We start from the raw sequence: 20,528 nt of genomic DNA, 5'->3' as shown, positions 1-20,528 counted from the left end.
TCAGCCACCACCCTGCCTTGGTCCCACTGCTGCATGGACACCTCTACACCAAAGCTGGGGCACAGAGGGATGGATGCATCAGCATCCTTATCCCCAGACCCTTGTCTTACCTTTCCTCCCCTACTTTGCTGGCTTAGACCGGGGGGGAGCACAGATGTGTGCTGTACTCAGCAGGATGGACCTTTGGGGGGCACCTTGAGCTCCCCACCCTGTGATGGGATCAGTCTACGGCCATGAAGCCCAGCAACAGGAGGTTATGATGGGAAGGAGCCATCCTCATTGCCCAGTGAGCACCGGGCTGGCAGGCGGCACCCAGCCTGGTCCCCCCTTTCACATGTATGAGCCATCACCTGCCCAAGCTGGGTCTCAGCCCAGGAGACATCATGAGCTGGTGTGACATGTCACAGCATGGGCTGCAGGACAAACATCCCCTGCGGTGGGCAACTGCCAGGCCAGGGCCAGGACCTGGGGCTGGAGGTACCACCCTGGTAAGGGCAGAGTCTCCTTAACGGGCTTCCCCAGGGACTGCTTCCCAGAGCGGCACAGAGCACAGACAGACAGACAGCAAGGTCAGCACACGCAGACAGCTCACAGACACTGCAGCCCTTGGTCCTCCTCAGCCGAGACTCACGCCACTCATGTCACACCTGTGTGGGGGCTCAGCGTCCAGTGGGTGCCAGGGGCTGCTGGTGGAGAGGAGTGGGCAGCCTTCCTCTGGCCCTCCCTGGTGCGCAGGTCTGTGCCTGCCCACCTGCCCCTGCCGGACCCCAGAGCCGTGGGCAGAGGGTGCTGCCATGCCTCACCCAGCCCCGTGCAGCTCAGACAGCAGCACCCATCACCTGCCCCTCAACATGCAGGGTTTAGCATGCAGCTGTTAGCGTGGACCCCAGAGAGACCCTGGGTACTGAGAGCAGCAGCTCAGGCCGTGCAGCACGGCCAAGGGGGCCCAGGAGCCGCTGCCCAAGCCGCAGAGCATCTCCTCACCTCTCTGACCCGTCAGAAATAAACGCCTCTGTACCTTTTATTCAGCCCAGCTCCTCCTGCGGTGCTCACGCTGGGCTCTCTAAGAAAAGACAAGAAAGAGGAGGAAGAATTAAAATCAATTATCATCATCACTAACCTGCTTACAGTCAATGCTATTTGCTCACTGATTGCAAAATATTCAAATACAAGTATGAGCATGAGCATTATCTCCCCGTGTGCGCTGGGAAACCTGCTCTGGGTAAGAGCCGCAGCCAGACTGGGGGCTCAGCCTGGGGTGGCTGAATCCCAGCACCGAGCAGCAGCAGCACCTGCCTGCACACTGCACGGGGTGATGGGAGCATGACCCCTGCCTCCAGCTCTGCCAGCACACCTCAAACCTCACCCACCTCATACTGACGTGGGCCCCTTCCTCACCTTCCCCAGGACTCTGCAAACTCAGCCCTGGCCCAACACACAGCCCGCGGCTCAGCAGGACACAGCTATTGCAAAGTGCTGGACACACAGCCAGTCCAGTGTGCCCCAAGCCCTCTGCCCACCCCAGCTCACTGCATGCACCCGAGGATGCTCCCCTGTTTCTCCCCTCCCAGCAGTGTCCATGTCTGCCCCTTGCTCTCTGGCACAGTGCCATGCTCCTGCGAGGAGCGAACCCTGCAGCACATGGCTCTGCTGCTGCCATCCCAGCTCTGGGCACTTCTTGGAGAATATCGCCAAATTTCAAAGAAAACTTCCTGAAAGCTGCACTTCAACTAATTGGCTTTTGCAACATTGCCAACGCAAATGTTCATAAATCATGTCAGACCCTCAAAAATAATGAGAACAGCTTATACATCACAAGAGTTTTTTAAAAGAGGAAAAGAGGGCTGTTTCTGTTAACCACTTCTTTGGGGACCTGGAGGTGTTGAGTCCTGCAACATCTCCCCACTGACCCAGGTGGGCAGCAACAGCTCTACTTTTAAACACTGGAGCTGCGATGCTCCTCTGCCCCTCCTCCTCAGAGGACGGCACCTCAAGACAAGGCAGCTCTGGGAGCACAAGTGGCTGTAGGGACCCTGTGCCTGGGGCCAGGTGAGCAGCCGCTGCTCCAAACCCACGGCTGGATCCCTGCGAGTGTGTGACCCACAGACAGTCTGGAGGCCCAGGCACGCGGCAGTGGCTCAGGAAGAGCAAAGGGTTCCCAGGCACTTCTGTTAGCAAACACTGCTCTTAGCCGCACAGCAGGATAATCAATTATGGTAATTCCTGCCTCAATGAATCAGATTCATGGAGGAGCACAGCTCATTAGGCTGGTGCTGACTTCCATTAGTGCTCTTATGATAAAAACCCTCCAGAAAGCTCTCACCCAGCTAGACATGTTTTCCAGGTTTGGGGGTCTCCCCTCACCGGCGCCTCCATGCCGGGGCAGACTCAGCTGTGAGACACAGGTGCCCTAAAAAAGTTGGTTGGGAACTCCCCAGTCCCCAGCAGCAAGGGGACACCACGACGCAGCCGTGAGCCCGGCAAAGCCTCCTGTCTCGCGGCAACCGCTCCCGAGGTCTTCCTTGCCAGGAAAGCGCTCACCAGGATCCCCGGCTGGGGAAGGCAGGAGACAGCAAAGCGGGAGCAGAGAACTCCAGCATGTGCTACAGTAGGTTTGGGTGTGCTGGAAACCCAGACAGCCTGTTTGGCAATGAATAATTGAAGGGTGCTCACTCTCCTCGGGGAGGTACAGTGATGGGTAAAATCTCATTTCCCAAACACATTTCCCAAGGAAGGCGCCTTCTGAGAAATACCCACGGCAGCTTGGGGCCCTGGCAGTTGGGATGCGCTGCGCTTGCCTGTGCGGGTGGGGAGCTGGCTGAGCCCAGCACTAGCCTAGGCAAAAATCTCAGGTGGTCCCAGGCACCACAGGGACCAGGATGCTCAGCCAAAACCTCCCTATCCTGCCATATGTACCAAAGTAGAAGAGGAAAACCTCTGGCAGAACACTGATGGGAGGTGGGCTAGGAGCAGCTCTGGGTGATCAGGTGAATGCTCTTACTGGGGGGGATCTTACCCCTGCTTTTCTGGCAAAGCTCCAGGCTGATGAGCCCCAGCTGGAGCCCTGACCAGAACAGGTGAGCCCAAGGCAGGCTAGCTCACAAGCAAAACCCAGCCCAGCTAAAACCACTTGGATCCAAATCAGGGTGTCTGCACAGGGCCCCCTGGAAATGCAACCTGTTTCACCCAGCCCAGCAGCTGCACGGGCCCCCATGGACACCGGCACCCCAACAACTTCCATCCCCACTGTGCAGCCATGGAGCAAACCCTGCAGCAGGCCTGGGCTAGCCACCCCACTCCGCTCTGCTGGGAAGCTTCTCAGTAGTTTTTCAAAGTACGTTTTGACCCCCTGTTCTCTCCACCAAAAATCCTAAATTAATTTTGCTTTTAATTAAATTCATTAGCAAAGATTATCTGGCTGAGGAAAAATAATATCCTGCCCCTCCCCCAGCATCCCTCTCTATTTATATCCCCTATATACATAAGCAGCAGCGAATATTTCTTTATGGGCCATTAAAGGTTTAATGTTTAATTTATAACCACGTTCTCTGGCGGGCGGGATGGCCAGGCACAATGTCAACACTTTTAATTAAATGAGAAGGATTTTTTTTTTAACTAGGAAAGATAAAACGCCCAGTTCCCAGCAGCTCCTGGAGGTGCGTGGCGGGAGCGGGCAGGGGGCTAGGGCATGGGGCTCGCTCTCGGGACAGGTTTCACTACCATCTGGCTCTGCCTGGCTGCAGCACCAGGCTGTGCTGCACTGCCAGCCAAAAGCTGCAGGCAGGAGATGCTCAGGCAGCGCCCAGAGGAGCCCCGGCTCTCATGGCTGTCACCCCGACAGCTTTAGGGCTGAGCCCTCCAGCCAGCAGCTCTGGTCCAGAAAGCACAGCTACTTCCTGGGGACAGTGACAAGACAGGGTGCTGCCCCCTCTTTGGTAACCCTCTTCCAAATACCACAACCGGCCAATTCCTGCCTGCCCAGGGATCTGCTCTGCCTGGCCGAGCCCAGCCACAGGCAGGGTGTGCAGGTGGAGCAGGATGCGCTTTGCTCGCTCCTTCCCAGGGATGGGCAGGGTCCTGGCACAGGGCTGACCGTCAGCTCCAGCTGCAGGTCCCTCGTGAGCAGAGGGAGAGTGTCACACCGCAGGGCAAGGGCTGCTGTGGGCATGGGAGATGCTGAGCATCCTGCAGCTCCCTCCACCAAGGGAGAACCATCTCCTTTGGCAAGAGACAACCAGTGCCCATCAGACCCAGGAAGCTCACTCGCTCAGCACCGCCTAGCATCACCAGCCCTAACTCTAGTCACCAAAACACCATCCTGAGTAACTGCTGTGAACCTTTTAACCAAAATTCTTGCTGCAAACTTCTGCTTGTTCCCTGACGCTTCCTCCCGCCCAATGACTGTGGCTCTTGCAGTATCACCACCACCTCCTCCCTCCCAGCACACTGGACCCCTGAGAAGGATGAAGTGCATCCAACACATGTCGTCCATGAAACCCGCAGCAGAGCCATGTGGCACCCACTCGCACAGCAGGCACCACCAGCGGAGTCTGGCATTCCCAGCTTATCCCACTGGTATCCCTCCCACAGCCCCTTGTCCCACTCCACATCTGACGCTGGGGCACAGGAGTGAAGGGGAAACGTGTCCAGCCATACAGCTGGCCCATGCGGGGCTGAGCCCCCTGGGCCATTCCCAGTGCTCCCCCAGCAGCCGCAGCCTCAGCTCCTTGCGGTGGGAGAGTGCAGCCCTTCCTGCCTGGCACACAGAGAGGGGTGGCTCTGAGTAGGCAGGTTCCCATTAATGGAGTATTTTATCTTACAGGAGAGATTAAATCTCTGTACAGAGAAGTGCAAAAGAGCTGAATCAGCAGCTGGCTGGGGGTGGCAGGTTCAGCCATAAGCATTTGGCTCTAGCACAGCACTTCAGTGCTTCACCCTCCTGCAGTCATGCTCCACCGGGCAGCGTCCAGCCCCGAGCACCTGGCACGCATCCCTCTCCCTGTCCCAGCGAGTGCCGGGGCGGCCGGAGGAGCCGCAAGCAGCGTGGGTGATGGACGGGACCAGCCCTGACCCCCTCGTACCGCCTGGAAGCCCCACTGCCAGGCTGTCAGGCACCAGGCAAGCCGAGTGCCCCGTGGCACCAGTGGACTGCCTTCTTCCCTCCCTTGTCATCCTTAGCACGGCATGGATGGGTTGGCAGGAGGTGTCCTGTGGTGTGGCTGCTGTGACCACAGGAGTGTGCCAGGGCACCAGGGTCCAGACCTCATCCTGGGCACAGCCCTCAGCAGGCAGCAAAGGTCCCCAGCCCACCCCTCCCTGGGGGGCTCTGCTGCCTGTCTGCGCTGTGACAGGTGCCCCTTGCAAAGCTGTACCCACGTCTGTGCTCCCACAGACGTGGCTCTCATGTCCAGCGCAGGTCTGCATTGGCTACGAAGCCAAGAGGCAGAGAGGCCACTTGCTGCTCACACACAGGGCCGCACACACATGCACGCAAGGAACATGCATGCGAGGACTGGCCACCACTGTTGTGAGCCAGGGAACAGAGTGGTGATGGCACTGTGCCGCTCACTAAAAGCATGAGTGTCACTAAATCAATAATTCATTTACTTTAATGAGATAAGTACTTTGAAAACTAATTGCAAACCTGCTCCATTTACTCCAGCCTGTTATAGCCTTTAATGTAAATGGCAGAAACACCGCTGGAGGAAGGGGAAGGGCTTTTGGCGGGAGATAGTGTCTCGTCCTTCCCTCTTCTAAGAAAGAGAAATATCAGGCATAAACAGGGATGGTGGAAACCAAAGTAACTGGCTGAATCATGGCATGGAAGTGCTGATGGCAGAGTGAGGGGATGCCTCAGCCTGCCCTTCCAGGGCCACCACTGTCCCTCTGCACATGCTGCCACCACAGAGGGGCCCACCAAGAAACCACCCCCAAAGGACTGTCACCAGCACCAGGGAGATGACCAAGGGGCAGAAAATACACCTGGCACGCAGAGGTGCCAAGTTCCAGCGGGGTGCCGAGAGCACACACCACGGCTGGGAGCGGCTCTGCCCGGGGCTCTGATCAGCCTGTGTGTAATTAGCAGAGCTGATGGGCTGCCAGGCAGAGAGAGAAACCACATTTGGAGCCCGGACTCGGGTGGGGTGGGCAGCACTTCCCCAGCCTGCTGCCATCGCTGCTGCCCTGGCAGCGCCAGGACTCACAGCTCTGCCTTAGATGAGACCCGCCAGTGCCTCCTGGTGCTGCCCCTCCTGGCACTGGGGCAGCAGAGGGGATGGTGCAGCAGACGGGATGGGGCATCAGTCTTCCCCTGAGCAGCAGACCCCCCAGCCAGACCACAAGCTGGCTGCAGCACACACTGCAGGTGGTCACTATAACGATTCACAGCTCGTTATAAAAACCACCGCCATACCGCTGGCACAGCACCCTCCAAGGCCAGCCAGCAGCTGCCAGCTCCTCCTGCCTCAGCAGGAGCTGCCCCTTCCCACCCCTCCGGCACCTGCAGCCAGAGCCCCAACCATGCAGGCAGGGGGGGAGCGGCACAGCCCCTGCGTGCCCGGCGTGCTCCAGTGTGGCTGGGGAGCAGAGGTGGGCAGGGGTGTCCTGCCAGGCCTGGGCACTGTTCCTGAAAAGGAGTGAGCGGCTCCCGGCAGTGATGCCGATGTGTTCCTGAACGGCAGCCGGAGCGGAAGCTGGACGCTAAGGGCTCTCTTCTCGCTTGCTGGAGCAAATGGCAGGTCATAAAAAGGAACCGTGACAGAAGAGAAAATGTTCCAGAGTCCACAAGGACCAGTCCAGGGTAAATCCATCTGCTCAGCAATTTAGCTAGAAAATCCTTTCCAATCATCCATGCTGTAGGTCCTTCACCCCCAACGCACGGCTCTGGGCAAAGCGTTTCACACCCTGGCAGCTGCCAGCAGCTCACGCAGGGGCCTCAGCACTCAGTGATCCCACAGCAGCTCTGGGGGGACACTTGGTGAGGGGGTCATTGCTGCCCCTTGCAGTGCACCCAGGCCAAGCCCACACTCCAGGGACCCTCTTGCTGGCACTACTGCACCCAGTGGCAAAGGAGGATGTAAAGGGTGTGCCTGTAAGCAGGAGGGACGGTGTCCAGGCAAGCAGCAGGCCAGGGCCTTGGGCAGAGGGCAGGCAGGTCTGGACAGAGGGACCAACAGCAGCACCAGTTATGTGGGCTCCTCACAGAGCTGCCGGTTCACTCGGGAGGAGTGCGCTGTCCCTCTTGGGGTCCCAGATCCACCGCATCATTTATGGGATGCAGGAGGACTCTGGGAAGCCTAAATCCCACCTGGACCTCGGTGACCAGCCCCGCGGCGCCTGGCCCTCGCCCTCTCCTGCAGACAGAGGCAGGGAGGCAGCCCCGCAGCAGCCGGGCCCAGGAGCCACGGCAGAGAAGAGACGGGATAATCCCCACCTGGCAGAGCACTCACTGCTGCCACAGCGCAAACAGACCCGGAGTTCTCCCTGCAGGCATCCCTGTGAATCCCACCTCAGCTGCTCCTGTCTCATGGAAAAATCAATGACAAGCATCTCAATTAATCACACCGGGGGCAAATTGATTAGGAGCCTAAATAAGGTCAACATGGTTGTCTGCTTATAGGGTAGGACCCCTTAATCATCATTTTATCTGCAATAGGCTACGGAACCTGCAATCACACCGTCTTTGGGAGCACAGAGTGTTTTTTTCACTTATCTCCTGCAATTGCTAGGGCCAGCAGAATAGGAGCCATGGCTCTGCCACAAAGGACCTAAATTCCAGCAGGCAGCAGCTGCCCAGCCGCACACAGCTGAGACCTGAACATAAGACCCTGTGGCCCACCAAGCCCAGCTGTCTCCTCTGATTCAGAGGAAGACAAAAGCAATTAAGCACTGCTGCTCTAGGTGCAGTACATTCCCTCCTGACCCCAAAACCAACAGCTTATGCTGGAGATTTGATTAGCCTTGTCATTATCCTAGATTGCACACCTGAAAATATTGTTAGTGGTCACAATGGCATTGAACCTTTGCGGAAACCCAGCCACAGGTCTCCTCTCAGCTGCCCTCAGCATCTGGAAATCCCCCGAGCTGCTTTTCTGCTCCTTGAAGTGCTGCGCTCTTGCCTCTCAGAAAAACCTGCTGTGCCCAGAGCAGAGAGCAGCCTGCTGCTCCGGCGCAAAGGAGCTTTACAGCCTGACTGACCCCTCCATGGCAGCAGGGTATTTTATCTGGTCCCACGTACCTGACAGGTGCTCTGCATGGTGAGCAGTGTCATGGGCTGGGGTTGGGACCCCCCCCCAGTTGCCCCAGGGAGCTCACTGGGGCAGTGCGGTGGGCACAGCAGTCTGCCAGGTGGCCCCAGAACCCGCAGCATGGGGGGACCTGTTGCCTCCCTGTTGCCAACTATGGCTTGCACCCTGCACAGACTGTGCTCAGCCTGAGCACTGGAGGGGCCGGACCACCCCCAGAGGGGGATTACGAGGCTCTCCAGACCCCACTACTGGGGCTGCTGGCATGGCTTGACAATGGAGCATGGGACGGAAAGCAACCCGGGGCTAGCAGAGCTTGTCCTCCCTGCAGGTCACCAGGCAGCTGCATATTGCACCCCTAAACCCAGCAGATGATTCCTTCCCACTCTGGTTTTGAGAATAAAAAGCCCCTCAAGGCAGTGTGGGCACAACTGCGCAGCACAGGCAGGGCCCCCGCAGCAGAGCATCCCTGCAGCATGCTCCTCAGAGGAGCATTCACTCAGCTCATTACGGGCGGATAACACTGTTTGCTTCGCCAATAGACTTTCCAATTGCAAGTGAAATCAATTCAATTGGGTGTTTTACTCAGTGGGGACTCTGCTAACAGCAGCTGATTTCCCTACCCATCTCCCTCGGTGGCTGCTGAGAGCTGCAGTCAATCGCGCCCTGCCAGGGCAAACAGGACTCTTCCCTCTTCCTCCATGGGACACGCGTGGGGCAGTGGGAGCTCAGAGCCACCCACCAGGATGCCGGGCCTGACGTGAGCTGCACAGCACCCACAGGCAGAGGAATGAGCAGAAGTCGTGCCCAGCAGCATCCCCCTGCTCCAGCTCAGCACTGGCCAGGACCCATCCCCCTCCAGCTGGGGCAGGGTGGGCTCCCCTGCTGCGGGGAGATGCTCTGGGCAAACCATTTCTCTGGTCCCCATGAGCCACCGTGTGCTGCCCATGGACCCTCTGGCACCAGTACACCCCTCACCGAAGCCCCAGCAACATGCCGCTCCCTTTTGTTGTAAATACAGTTATAAATATTATAATTTGGTTTAATAATTAATATATTCAGGTTAAATAAGCATTCCCAGCCCCATAAATAATCATTAATGGAGGGTTCTAATTGTGCTGTTGGGATCCTGCTTCATGACTTATTTAGAGGGCAGATGCTATTCCCATCCTCTGCTCCCCCGTACACCATAAATTAACCTGCGGCTCAACCTCTTCAGTGAGAACCTGATGGGACATGACAAAAGGAGACGGCTCCACTCTGGGGATGACCACCGCCAAGATCACTTGGTGCGGAGCAAGGGAGGGATGTAGCGGCCAGGAGGATGGCCAGGACCGGAGACGCTAGAGGAGCCTGCAGGAACACCAAGCAGCCTGCAGCAGCTGCAGCACCTGCGAGCGGGGTCAGACCATGGAAGAGCCGTGCGTATCAGGGCATCCTCAGCTGTGGACACACGGGCACGGGGCAAGCCCCAGAGCAGAGGTAGGTGACCCACAGGCAAGGGGCAGCCACCTCGCACAGGGTCTCTGCTCAGCCCCCACTGCTCCCAGGCTGCATCAGCACAAGTGCGGGGGCACAAAATGCGCCAGGGCAAGTGGGGGACAGGGGAGGCTTTTATCCTAAATACAAGCCTACTGTAAAATTGATTGGAAACAATAACAAAAAAAGAAACAAAAAAACAAACCACCAAAAAATCCAGAGCGCATGGGGAACTGGCCAGGGGCGAGCGTTTTGAAAGCAGAGAACTGAGACATGGAGGACAACTAAAGTGCAGGAAAACCTCCATGTGAGTGTTTTCCCCTTAAGGGATGCATTGATGCATTGCTTTAAAAAAAGGTTTGGGTTTTGCTCTCAGCAGCTTAATTTGTGAAATGAAAAACTACAGAAGTAAATGGAAACAGCCCTCTCCACGAGCCTGGACAGCCGCCTCGCAGCCACTGGGCTGATTTCGCTGGAAATGCAGGCACCCTCTGCTCTGTGCCCGGGCAGGGATGATCCCTCAAGACGGTGAGGAGGGCACTGGGGGAGCAGCTGTGCGTGCTCAGTTCTAGATGGATATGCTGCCATAACCTGGGAGGAGCGGGGATGCTGGCCCGAGTGAAATCCGGACACTGTCCTGCTCCCCAGGTGCTTTGGGCTGTTCCTGCTCACCTGCCCTGCTCCCTGCTGCTGTGGTCAGGGATAGTCACGCTCAGGGGTCTGTCCCCAGAAGGCATCCCACACCCTCCGGCCACGCGGGTGGCGGCGCAGCCCCCCAAGGTGGGCATGCCGGCAGCACTCCTCCCACCCCCAGCAGCAATGCCTCCCCCAGGCCCCGGGACCAGCGCAGCACGGGCAGTGAGTGTGTTAGCATCGATCCCTCTGGCTGGGATTGAGTTTCCATCGAGTGAGCGGGCTGGGGTAGCGACTGAGCTGGGAGGGAGCCTGGGGTTTCCATTTCATCTCTGCACTAGTTTCTCCTGCTCAATTCAGTGCATTAATCAAAGAGATTGGCCAGGTATTAACACTAATGAAAGCAGCAGCAGCAGGGCTCTCACAGGGTGGGGGAGCCCCCCTGCAGCACCAGGCACCAATGCTGAGGGCAGAGGCAAGGGGGAGCTCAGCCCTGCCGAGGGGCTTCCACCAGACTGGGGAGGGGGCCATGGAGGCTGGGACAGCATCTCAGCACAGCATCACTGCTGGCCACATACAAAAGCCTGAGTCCTCCCTGCAAGCAGCTGGCTGCAGACCTCCAGCCTATGGTGAGCACCACCCAGCACAGCCCAAGACGGCCTCAGGACCCCACAGCAGCATCTCCAGTAGGTCACGCAGACAGCGCACACTGAGCAGTAACACAGATGTCAGACAGACAGGATGCTTGCAGGTGTCAGACTGACATACAGGCACTTTTTCCAACCCTGCCCCCTGTTTGCTATCAGCAGCAGCTCAGAACCTTACAAAGTTGGCTGGGAGGAGAGTAGGATCCTAGGCGGTGAAGCATGGACATATCCCCAGGAGGCTTCCCAGACCCAGGGAGGGACACAGCAGAGGGGACACATGGGATGCTGGGGTGGCAGCCCCTCTGGAGCAGTTTTTGTGTCTAGCACATTTGCTCCAGGCCCCGCTCAGCCCAGCACATTCTTCCCAGCAGAACCAGGGGATCCTCCCCAAGACACGCGTGTGCAGGGTGGCCCCAGCCAGTGCCAGCCCTGGACTCTGGGCTGCAGCACTATGGAAAATTATGTATTTTATCTTTATGTGTCAGGATTTATATAAAAAGGGGATAGTTCAGCTCTAAATGTAATGAGTTGGAAGAACAGCCCTCCAGTGGCTTCCTCTAGCTAGCACGGCATCAATAACATCGATTGCTAAAAATAACTAATAACCCCGGCCTGGCATGGCTGGGGAGCGGTCCCCCGCACAGGGTCCTGAAACCACCCCCATGCACCCCCCACACGGCGAGCCTGGGTCTGATTGGTGGCAGCTCCGGCAGGACAAGGGTGAGGATGAGGATGGACACAGCCCTACCAGTGCAGGAGGGTGACTGGTCCAAGCACCGTTGGAGGGACACGGTGAGCAGAGGGGATGGCAGCACACAGGCCCTGGGCTCAGGGCTGGCAGGAGGGAAAAACCAGGAGTCGGAGAAGATGCTGCTGGGAAAGGATTAAGGCAGAGGGATGGGGAGGGAGGCAGAAACTTCCCTGTCAGATTCAGAAAACCCCTCCCACATTTCACACGCACGAGCTCAGGGTCTCATCAGGGCTGGTCCAGTCCCAGCACTGTCACATCACCCTTATCCTGCCCGAACCACACAGAACAAAGCCACAGGCACTCGCTCTGCAGGAGGTAGCGACTGATGGGACAGGAGGACCGGCATGCTGGTGTCTATCATCGCTCTCTGCACATACAGACCTACCAGACCAGGGCCCCTCCCTGCATAGAGCCATCACTCAGGACTGTAAATCCTGGGAAGCCACTACAAGACATGATCCCTCCAGACTCTGGAAATGGATGAAAGGAGATTTGTAAAGTCCCCATGTCCAATTTCTCCAATCTTTTCTATCATACCACATTTCCAAAGAGGCACAGGGATGCATCACTGTATCCTCCAGAGGAAATAAGGTGAGAGCTGCCTGTCTGCTGGGACTCCCTAGGATCACCCGAACAGGTAACACCAGCACAGCACTCTCCTCTTTCCATCTTGCTGAGCTTCCCAGAAAGGGAACAAAAACTAAATAGGGAAGGAAACAATAAAGCACCAGCCTGCAGTTAGGGAGAGAGAGTTATTTAGTCTGTTGGAAATGAGTCTAACTTAATAGAGAAGAAATAAAGTGTTTTAAAATTAATGACATAAATGTCAGCCCTGATCGCGAGGATATTAAACTATATGGTTATTTGACTGCCTTCTGCAAAGTTACCTCTCTCGCACATGCCCGAATCAGAGCAAGCCTGAACACTGCTGTGCGTCAGGGTGGCACCACAAAACGCTGCCCCTGCCCAAAAGGCAGCCCCAGCACGTCTCTTGAGCTGCGCCCCCAGCCCACCCAGCATGAGCCTCCCCCCTGCTCAACTGCTCTGCAAACCATCCACCCAAGGGTGCACAGTGCCAGGCAGCTGCCACGCAGCCACCCACCATCACCAGCTGGTGCTCCCCGGGGCCAGCAGCCACTACCAAGAACACAAAACCACTCCTTGCAGCCTGTCAGGCTCAGGTATGGGCTGCAGGCCACTCCACCCCCCCGCCCCCCGCTCTCTCCAGGCACACATCCCCCTCGGCCCAGCAAGCAATGGGCATTGGGCACAAGCCTGGTCAGTTCCAGTGGCTGAGCAGCAGCACCCAGCCCCTCATGCACTGAAAAAGTCCTTACAAAACCCATCCAGGCACAGAGAAACACACGCTGTTCCTGTAAAAGTAATTTTAAACCCCCAAAGACTCTTGCCCTGACGCTGGCAGGGACTCTGCCAAAAACTGCCATTGAAAACAAATTAGTCTGTGGACCACGGTCCTCTGCAAGTGAGGTCACTGCGGTGAGCAGGTCAGTGCTGCCACAGTGAGCATCACGGCTCACTCACACGGCTCCTGCGACCCTCTGCCTCAGCAAAACCATTTCCCAAAGCCCCATGGGAGCTGGAGCGATGTGCAGGTGCCTGGAGGCTGATGGACTCTGGGAGCATGTGTGGGCACGCATGCGACAGCAGCAGGAGGGAGCACACATGCGTGGACAGGGCAGCGCGTGCAGCACACCAAGAGCACAGTTATTTGTAAATAATCCTTAATTAATGAGATTCTCAGTAATAGATGGCTCAGTGTTATTCCAGGCAGGGACGATGGCAATCTCCATTCTTCCACTTTTCAATTATGTCTTCAGGGAGAGAAGCAGAAACTGGCCAGGGTGAATTAAAGAGACTTCCGTCACGTTTAATATCAATTCATTTTGCAGACTGCTGACGCAGCAGGATTTCACAGCTCGGAATTTACGGTTCTTTTGAGAGACATGCGCAAAAAAAGGGGGAAAAATACCCTGCCATCAGCACAAAAACACACTCTACTGGGAATGAGCAGGGGTCTTGGGGGACCCCTTGGGGGAGCAGACCTCGGCACAGCTGGGTCCACAGCACCCAGTTCCTCACATTCAGAAGGAGCACACCGAAGCCTCCCAGGAGATTCAGAGCTGCCCCTTGACCAGGGCACCTGTGTCCCACAGCCACCAGCTCCCGGGTCCCTGCCCATGCTGCCAGCAGCTCTCGAGCAGAGGCACTGGCAATAACGGAGCCGTTATTACGCAGTGTTATTCAGCCCCAAGGGGGTTTTATGCAAAATGACACACAATATAAATGACTGTTGTAAACAGAGAATTTAATAAAGGGCTGTGGGCGAATTTACAGCCTCCCCAAGGATAATTAAAATTATTTATCTACTTACCTAGCTAGCCGCTGGAGCAGTCTATTAATTATTATCTATTATACACGGCCTGCTTTGCATGCTGCCAGTGCATTGCCTATCACCACCACCCCACACGGATGCACTGCAGCACAGGGAGAGCTGTGGGCAGCGCTGCTGCCGTGCTCCCAGGGTGCTGCTGGGCTGCCTGGCCCCTCGCAAACCCACGGGGAGCATGAGGCATCCATGCCTCAGGATCCAGTGTTTTTACACCAGCCTGGAGCCAGGGAGACCCTGCCTGGTTTTATAAAGCAACAGCTCTGTGCCACCAGCACAGCCCAGCCACAGCATTAGGAGCAGAATAGCCCCAGGTGTGGTGTGAGACCACACTCTGCCAGCCCGGCTCCAGCATGGCGCAGCCACATGCACCAGGGGACTGGTGGAGGGAGATGCCACCAGCATCCTGAGCTGCGCAGCCCTCGGGGGCTGGGCAGCTTCTGCCGCTCCACTCCCTGCCTACCAAGAGGGGACATGGAGGTGCTCCACAGGGTGCCCAAGCAGCAGCATAGCAGTACATCAGGAGAGACAAATGCACATCCCCCTGAGCCCAGTGCTGGCGGGAGGTGCAGCGGCCGCCCTGCAGCCTGGCGCAGTGCTACCTGCTCCTCTCTATTTATTAGCGTGACAGAGCAATCATCAGTGCAGAGGCACTGGGATCCCCCGGCTCCTCTCTGCACATAAAGAGACCTCAGGGGGCTCCAGTGTGCGGATACTTAACATTGTTTTATTAGCTTAATAAACCCAGCCGATGCTGCCAGAATCTCCAAACCAGCTGCAAGCCCTGCTCACCGCAGCAGTGGGCAGGAGCAGGGAGAGCTGCTGCGGCATGGGCTGTCGGCATGGCTCCAGTAGCCTGGCTGGCATCAAGAGCCCACGCGGGGCTGCCCTCAGCGGGACATGGCCCCAGTGGTGCAGGGGGCTTGGAACAGCTTGTTGGGAGCAGAGGATCCAGCTGCTCGTTGCCACCATGGGCACTGCGAGCTGTCAGCTCCTGCCAGCGGGCCATTAATCACTGCTGCAATTGCTCTCCCTACCCCGTCCTGCCTGGCTCCCAGCGCTGCCCTTGGCGGCCCCAATGCTGGCATGCACAGGGCTACAGCGGCAACCAGTGCTGCTGCCAGCACCAGTGCTGCCGGGGGCCCGTGGCCCCTGGAGACACACTGGGACAGGCTGTGTCATCAGGCACTGCACAGCCAGCAGGACCTTCCCCCTCAGCTCACCAAGTCCCAGCAGGCCTGACCCCTGGTACAGACGTGCTGGCTGCTGGCACTGGGCAGTACCTACCCAAGGGGCTGGTGGTAGAGAGGCACACCATCCTCCAGCAGCCACCAAGGCAGCAGGGCTGCACATGCCCGCTGGAGCAGGAGAGCAGCTGCATCATTAGAAACTCAAACCCCTTTAGCAGGCTGTTGGGTTGTTTTAATCTGTTGAAGTGGCTGGCAGTGAAGGGCTCCTCTCCCTCAGCCCTGCAGGTCCCAGCTCACGGCAGCGCCTGCTTTGCTTTGATCCCGTACAGTTACACTTCCAGTCTCACAATCTAATCAAAGCTTCTTCGTGATCAAATTCCAGGTCATTACTCAAGGAAAGAGACCCCTTCACGGCCGGCAGCAAGAGCTTCAAACCACTTAAAGCGAGCCTAGTGCTCCTGCCTGCCACACGTGGGTCTCGGCGGGCCCAGGTTTGCAATAAGCAAGATGCAAAAATGTTAGTGGAAGTGCTTAAAGGCCATGCCAGGGGGATTCTTGTAAATAAGGGCACTCGGCAAGGCAGGGGCAGCTTCTCGGGCTCAGCTGTAAAGGCAGCACCAATAAAAGGCTGCTCTGAGCTCCGGATCAGTCTAGGACAAGCTTCTAGGAGAAAAGCTCGTTTCCTCCTAAAACCCCTGGCAAGTACCCCTGCCTGCAGGCAGCCCAGGGTGGAGGAACGGAGTGAGGAGCCAGGCTTCTGGGGTGCTTGGCCCTGGGTCTGCTCTTCTGCCTGCTCCCAGGACCACTGGCATAGGGACAAATCTGCCCGTGGGAGAGGGCTTGGTGACAGTCACCATGCAAGGAGCAAGGTCCTCAGCACCAGCCCAGGGAATCCCAGCCTGGCTCTGAGCAAGCACACTGCGGTCTACCTGCATCCCCAACACTCACAGGCACAGACATACAAGTTTCAGATATTAAATACCAAATAGAATCACTGTAACCAAGCTGGAATCGACACTGGTGCGAGAGTCGATACAGACATTTAGCACCACAGCTGGGTATCGCTGGCTTCCCGTGTCATGGCCGTCAGCATCAATATGTCGATGCAGGTCTCCCGCAGGGATGGGCAGAGCCCGGGCGGCATGGCAGGGATGGGGACAGTATCGACAGTCAGGGCTGAAGCCAGCAAGAAACTTCTAGGGGCCTGGGGACAGAGAGCTCAGAGGCCGGGCAAGGCAGCCCATGCTCATGGGCAGCAACAGGGTGAAGGGAGGACAAGTCCCAGGGAGGTTCTGTGGACCTGCTCTGATGTAGGCAGTGCAGGCAGGTCCCTGACAGCTGCCGAGGATCCTGCTGACACAGTGGGCACCAGTCAGAGCTGCAAAACCCCACCAGGCTCCTGCCTGGATAGCACAGCTGCCGAGGCCCTGCCCGGAGGAGCACAGGCAGTCAACACTCAGCAGCAAGGACAAGGCACCCTGGGGGGTTGTTGAGCCAAGCCTCAAGCACAGCATCACCAGATCAAGTTTTGTGCGTGCATGCTACCAGGGCTCTGCCAGCCCACGGCTCAGGACGAGCTGACTCCTGCACCCCCAGCAGAGAGCACTGCCACGGGACAGAGCCTGAGCCCTGGGCAGGAGCTCTGTGCTGCTCAGCCACCAGCACGCATTGCCCACTGGCACATGGTGGGGACTCAGATAAGGCAGCACCAACAGCACATCAAACCATGTGGGAAAGGACATCACCAGAAACACCTGTAACATGCCAAAGGCTCTGCTCTGCGTGCAGGGGGAAGGGGCTGCCCTGCCTATGCACAGGTTGTAAGCTGCCCGTTTGGAAGCAGCAGCAGCTTTTTGCTCAGCCCAGTTCATCCCAGGCAGAGAGGGAACACCTGCACCACAGGGCTGGCACTGCTGCAGAGAAGAGCACAGCACAGCATGCTGCACCTCGCAGCAGCCAAGCGCAGAGACCCACAACGGCAGGAGCAGGGATGATATGCAGGGCTTGTCCAGAGCCCCACACTGCCCACGTGCAAGGCAGCAGCTCCCTGCCACACTGCCCAGGCTCCTGCCTGCAGAGGGGCTACGCCAGCACAGCAGTCCCCTCCTGCCTACCACAGCCTCAGGAGCCTGGACGGACGCTGCTGGGAGCTGGCATTATTCCCAGGCAGAGTCAGAAGGAACCAGGGCCACAGGCACCATGCAGCTGGGATTTCTGCTGCTGCTCCTGCCCCACGCGCTGGTGCAGAGAGGAGAACGGGGTAGCAGCCTTTAGAAAGCCACCCCCGAGCATCCACCTCACCAGGGGTCACACCACGTTTGCCAGAGCAGACAGGGCACTGCACAAGTACACCCCTGGCCCTGCTACCTTCCCCTCCCACTGCTGCTTACAGCCCCAACCTCCAGGATATTTATTGTTCGTTCCCTCCTAAATCACGGCTGACGGCGGGGCTGCTCACACTCCATTACAGAGAGAGCTCACGCTGCAGTTCCGTTTAGCTTGCAGAAAAAGCAGCCTCAGAGGAGAAACCCACCCCGGCGCTGCCCAGCGCTCTGCTTGGGATGATGGACGATTATGGACCATCTGCACTTTCAGAAGGGGATAGATTTATGAGTGGCACAGACAGCTAGAAGAGTGTCCATTACTATAACTCACTGGCCTCTTCAGAGATATTGTAATCAGGCCCTCTGCTGCTGCAGCGGGAAAGTCCAGGTTAAGCGCTGGCAGAAAAGAAAATCAATTATGTTTTTTTAATACAGTGCTGACAGCAGGCAGGGGAGAGCAGCCTGGGAACCCCTGTGCAGCACAGCAGAGAAGGGCCGTGCTGCTGGAATGTGGCACCGAGGACCTGGGGTCCTGACTGCCCTGGCCCCACTATCCCATGCTCAAGCAGCTGTGTGCAAACTGCTGGGACTCTTCACGGCCCCGCTCATCCACCTGTGATACGGACAGTGGCGTTGGCTTGGCTTTGCCGGAAAGGGCTGCACAGACCCCTCCAGGCTGCCAGCACGGGTGAGGCTGATCCATCCTGCAGAGGTGCCAATGCGCGGGTGCCGGCAGCGCACAGAGCACGGCAGCAGCAGCTCAGCCACAAAGCGCCACGGTTCCCCTCTGCCACGAGCCCCGCTGGCACAGCACCTGGCTCCCCAGGGCAGAGGCAGGGGGGCAGCTCCCACCTCAGCCCGTATGTACCAGCCCACCAGAGCTAGGACCTGCACCAGGAGCATAAGCAGGCCCAGGCTACAGGAGTCGAGTGGAGACAGGTACGATGAAACACCCCTAGCAGTTCCACTGGCTTAAGGGTCTCAGCTGGGACTTACAGAGGACCCGGGCCACCTGCACCCCCCAGCAGCAGCATCTATGGTCGCCTTTTGCTTTCACTGGGGACAGCACACGGAAGGGAACTGGGAAGCAAGCCCTGGTACTTGAAGGCAGGAGAGAACCAGGGGAACAAACCAGTAATTTCAGATAACCACAGTCACACAGTCTGCAGGGGCCTTGTGGCTCTCACCCCCACAACAGGTCTGGAGGCTCCTGCCATGGCACAGGAGCCACACCTCCTCCATGTCCCCTTGGCAGCCAAGAGATCCCCTGATCAATGCATCCTGCCATGGCAGCCAGCACCATTATTTTTCACACAACCAAAATTAAAAGAAAAAAAAGAAGAGACAAATCATTGCTTAGGAGAGTGTGAGCAAGAACTGCTCAGAGAAGTGGCCAAGCCCACTGCTCCTGCCCAACCTCCTCCACCGCTGGCAGGGAGTGGCTGGGAAGGCAGCAGGGTCCCACGGAGCAAGGGCTACTCTACTCCTCCTCCTGGTGACTGGCAAACATGAGGTCTGGAGCACGTGGTCAGGTCCTGCACCCCTTTGGAGCATCCTGCCCCAGCGAGGAGAAGGATGCAGATGCCATATATGAGCATGGCAGTACATGCCTCCTCTGTACCCCAGCACCCAGCGTGGCACAGAGTTGCAAGCTCAGAAGAGAAAAAGCTTTGCAAAACCTTTATCCAACATGAAAAGCAATTTCCCAAACTGTATTTTGCATCTGCAGAGCAGCGGGCAGCTGAGGACTAGGGGGGATGGCCTGCCACTGCTCAGGTTGCATTCAGCTCCTGTTCCAAGACACAGCAAGAAAGGCCTAGCCTTTCATTCTGCAGGAGACTGTGAGCACCGAATAAGTACCATCCCCAGGACTGACTACGAGAGCTGCCCACAGCCCCGCTCGGCAAAACACTGGGATCTGAAAACATCTGCCCTGCAGCTCATGGCAAACGCAGAGGATGCCATGGCATGGAGGAGGCTGGCATGCCACCCCAGGGACAGAGAGAGGTCCCAACTCGGATGGCCTCAGGGGAGGAGACTTCCCACACCCTGCTCTAGCTGGGACCTACATTTCCATGCGCATGCTCCCAGGAACAGCAAGCACTGGCCCTGCATCCCCGTAGGCCAGGGAGGAGGCCACACCAGCTGTGCCACCTGTAAGTACCAGGGTTCCCAGCCACCCGCACAGCTTCACCCCAACAGCCCCAGCCCTCTCCCTGAAGCCCCCAGGGCTCCTGCCAGCAGCAGAGGATGCCACCGCAGCCCACTGTGTTTTCCCTTACTGGCACCCACCGCTTCCACTGAGAAGAGGAGGTTTCCACCAGCAAGACCAAGTGCACAGCAGCCGCGTGCTCAGCGCTGGCCAGCGTGCATCCCAGGAGTGAGCGGGGTGGAAGGAGGCAGCAGATGGGATCTCTGAGCGGCAGCAGAGAGGAGAGATATACATGTTGAATAACAATGGTGAATTCCCCTGAGCTTTGGTGTTTTTAATGGTGGATTAGACTGTCAGGCAGCAATTAAATGGTGTAATAAAACCCTAAGTGCTCATATTTCAAGGTTCCTGCCTCCTGCTCAGCAGGGAGGTGCAGGGCAGGGGGTTGCTCCCGCTCCCCACGGGGTCCAGCCTGGGGTTTCCGAGGAAGAGCAGAGGAACTTTTCAAAGGAGGCTTGCCACAGTTTACACAGAGTCTGCCAAATGTGGGATTACAGTGCATAAATCCGTGCACACCTCCTTCCGCAGTCTTTGAATGTGTGGCTTTTGAACGAAACACTTCTTGTGTTGTCCATGGCCTGCTGTTCAGAGACATGGAGGGATCTCCACAAAGTCACTGCCCTACAGTCGCTTCCCAAGGAG

The 20,528-nt window shown here is 57.4% G+C and overlaps 1 protein-coding gene across 15 annotated transcripts in view; it reads right to left on the bottom strand.

Moving 5' to 3' along the window:
- The window catches only part of RBFOX3 (RNA binding fox-1 homolog 3), a 146,702-nt gene that overhangs the window by 38,204 nt on the left and 87,970 nt on the right, over positions 1-20,528 (bottom strand). For 11 of the 15 annotated variants that reach the window (XM_040582208.1, XM_040582215.1, XM_040582217.1 and 8 more), the window contains one exon: positions 1,019-1,063. The exons of 2 other annotated variants lie outside the window; for them this stretch is intronic. The gene's annotated coding sequence lies outside the window, so the exon portion shown is untranslated. Of the gene's footprint in view, positions 1-984; positions 1,064-20,528 lie in introns of all 15 variants that reach the window. 2 more of the 15 variants (XM_040582209.1, XM_040582213.1) reach the window with 1 other exon arrangement.

The sequence above is a fragment of the Falco naumanni genome, chromosome 1 (assembly GCF_017639655.2).
Source record: "Falco naumanni isolate bFalNau1 chromosome 1, bFalNau1.pat, whole genome shotgun sequence".
Classification (NCBI taxonomy): Eukaryota; Metazoa; Chordata; class Aves; order Falconiformes; family Falconidae; genus Falco; species Falco naumanni.
This window is presented reverse-complemented; position numbering and strand designations above follow the sequence as displayed.